Genomic DNA, 2,500 nt, shown 5'->3' with positions numbered 1-2,500 from the left:
TCGGCCTCGCGCGCGCGCGGCAGCACGGCACGGTACCCCCGCGGTACCCACCCGCAGACAGCCGCCCGCACGGGGGGGAGAGCCCGGGGGCGAGGCCCGCGCCTCGCCTCCCTCTCGGCCCTCTCGCTCTCTCGTCTCTCTCGCACGGCCCACGGCGGCGTCTTCGACGCCGACTCTCGCTCTCCCCGGCCACCGCCACCGCACCGCGGCACGGCCCCGGCAAGGACGAGCTCCGCCCCAGCGGCTCGTTCCGGGAGCGGGGAGCTACGGAGCGCTCCCCGAGTCTGCATTTAGGGGGACGAAGGCCCTGCGCGGCGACGACGACGACGACGTCGACGTCGACCGCGGGCAACGGGCCTGCGAGGCAACCCCAGCCGCGCCGCCGGGGTGGCCCCCCCGGACGGCGATTGATCGTCAAGCGACGCTCAGACAGGCGTAGCCCCGGGAGGAACCCGGGGCCGCAAGTGCGTTCGAAGTGTCGATGATCAATGTGTCCTGCAATTCACATTAATTCTCGCAGCTAGCTGCGTTCTTCATCGACGCACGAGCCGAGTGATCCACCGCTAAGAGTTGTCTGGCTTTCGGGACCGCTCGCGTGAAGCGGCCCCTTTTCTGTTTCTGCAGGGACGCGCGCGCCCCCGCGCGCCCCGCTTCGACCGTACGAGCACACACAAACGGAGGAGGAGGAGGAGAAAGCGCGGGGCAAAAAAGAGAAACCCCGCGCAACGCTCCGAAGGTCGGCCAAAGAAAGGCGGAGGGGCCCGCGCCCCCGACCGCCTCCCCCCGCGAGGGGAGACGCCGCCTCGCGTGCCGTCCTTCGGAGGCGGCCCAGGCGCCCGGGCTCGGCCCGACCTCCGCGCGGAGGGGCTTGTGCGGCAACGCGCCGGACCGCGGGGGGCACGGTGGCCCGCCCGGCCTCTCGATCACGGGACGACTACGCGTTCGCGGGCCGGGGGGCGCGACCGCCGGCCCCCGCCGCTCCCGGCTCACTCCCTGGCTTCTCCTTTTCACCGCTCCGCCGACTCGCGGAACGCCGCCGCGCCAAAACGCGGGGGCCGGCTCTCCCGCCAGCGGCCCCTGAACGTCGCCCGAAACGCCACGCGGCGGCGGGACCGTTCCGCCGGCGCAACCCCTGGCGCGGGACCGCTTGCCCGCCGGAAGGCGAACGCCCGGCGGGCCGCGCTCCGCCACCGGCGCCGGAGGCGGGACGCCGCCGAGACCCGAGCCGGCATCGCGGAGCGCCCGAGGTCTGCCGCTCGGCAAAACCCCTCCGCCACCCGCGGCCGCACTCCCGGGACCGCCGCCGCTTCGCACCGCCGAGCTGCCCTTCCGCGAGCACGCGCCCAGCGGGCAGGCGTACGGCGGCTGAGCCGGGGGGCACCGCCCGCTCCCCTCGTTTCCACTCGGGGACCGGACGGGGAAGCGCCCCCGCGGCCGCCCCGCACGCCTCCCCTTTTTTTTGGCCCACACGCGGCCGGGAAGGGCGACGGGGAAGCGGACGGGCGGGGCCCGGGCCGGGACGGCCGCCGGTGAAGGCGGGCGCCTCGCGGCCGACCGTCCCCCCCCCCGGGGGGGGCGGGGACACTCGCCGAGCGGCGACGCCGCCGCTCGGCACGGGGTCGCCCGCGCCCGCCGGACCTCCGGCGATGGAGGAGCCGGCCGAGCGCTGCGCCCCAACGGGCGGGGACAGCGCTCCGAGTCAGGGGTGGCCGGCGGCCGGCGCCGCCGCGGTGCGGTTCGAGGCGACAAGGCCGTCGAGGCGAGAGGCGCGCGGTCGCGCCTGACGCGGCGCCGCCCGCGAGCCCGCGGCGGCGGCTAAGGAGAAAGAGCGAGAGAGCGCGGCGGGCCCCGGCGGCCGCAACCCCGCAGCTGAGGTAGGTAAGGCAGAGAGCGCGCGCCCTCTGCCGGCGTCGCCCCGCATCGCAGAGGCCAGCGGGGTCGGCCCCCCGCGGCCGATCGCGCGCCGCGGCCTCTCCGCCGAGACCGGGCCGCAGAGAGGGGGGGGGCAGGGCGCCCCTTCCCCGGCCCGGCACGGGTGGCCCCCGCGCGCGGGCAAGCGCGGCGGGACGCCGACGACGGCGAGCGCGGCCGGTCGCGACGGACACGCCACCGCAGGGGATCGGCGGGAGTAGCTCCCCACCCCTCGATGGCGCCCCGCGCCGCCACCGCCCGACACCCGCTGCCGCCGCCGCCACCGCCGCCGCCGCCGCGGCGGGGCCGTGCCGGGCCGCCCGAGTCTTTAAACCTCCGCCCGGCTCGGCGGCCCTTTCGGCCCCCAACAGGCGTTTGACGACGCCGAGGGAAACCGGCAGGAGACCGCCGAGGCGCGAAGCGCTAGGTACCTGGCCCTGGGGTGAGGGAAACGACCTGCATGGCCCCGCCGGGGTGCCTCCCCCGCTGCCACCCTCGGGGGAGCGTCCACCGGCGGGGGCGCGCCCGACGTCCGCTGCCATCACCGCGGCAATCCTTCTCGGGGCCCGGGGTTTCCCTCAGTAGCCCG

General features: G+C 77.1%; 1 non-coding gene across 1 annotated transcript; it reads right to left on the bottom strand.

Moving 5' to 3' along the window:
- Positions 1-419: 419 nt before the first annotated feature.
- Positions 420-572, bottom strand: LOC148219127 (5.8S ribosomal RNA). Its single transcript, XR_015799826.1, has one exon. It is a non-coding gene; the product is annotated as a 5.8S ribosomal RNA (ribosomal RNA).
- Between the last annotated feature and the right edge of the window lie 1,928 nt (positions 573-2,500).

Source organism: Sturnus vulgaris, unplaced genomic scaffold, assembly GCF_052056855.1.
Source record: "Sturnus vulgaris isolate bStuVul1 unplaced genomic scaffold, bStuVul1.hap1 Scaffold_156, whole genome shotgun sequence".
NCBI classification, from domain to species: domain Eukaryota; kingdom Metazoa; phylum Chordata; class Aves; order Passeriformes; family Sturnidae; genus Sturnus; species Sturnus vulgaris.
The sequence above is the reverse complement of the archived record's forward strand: the minus strand, read 5'-3'. Positions and strand labels throughout refer to the sequence as shown.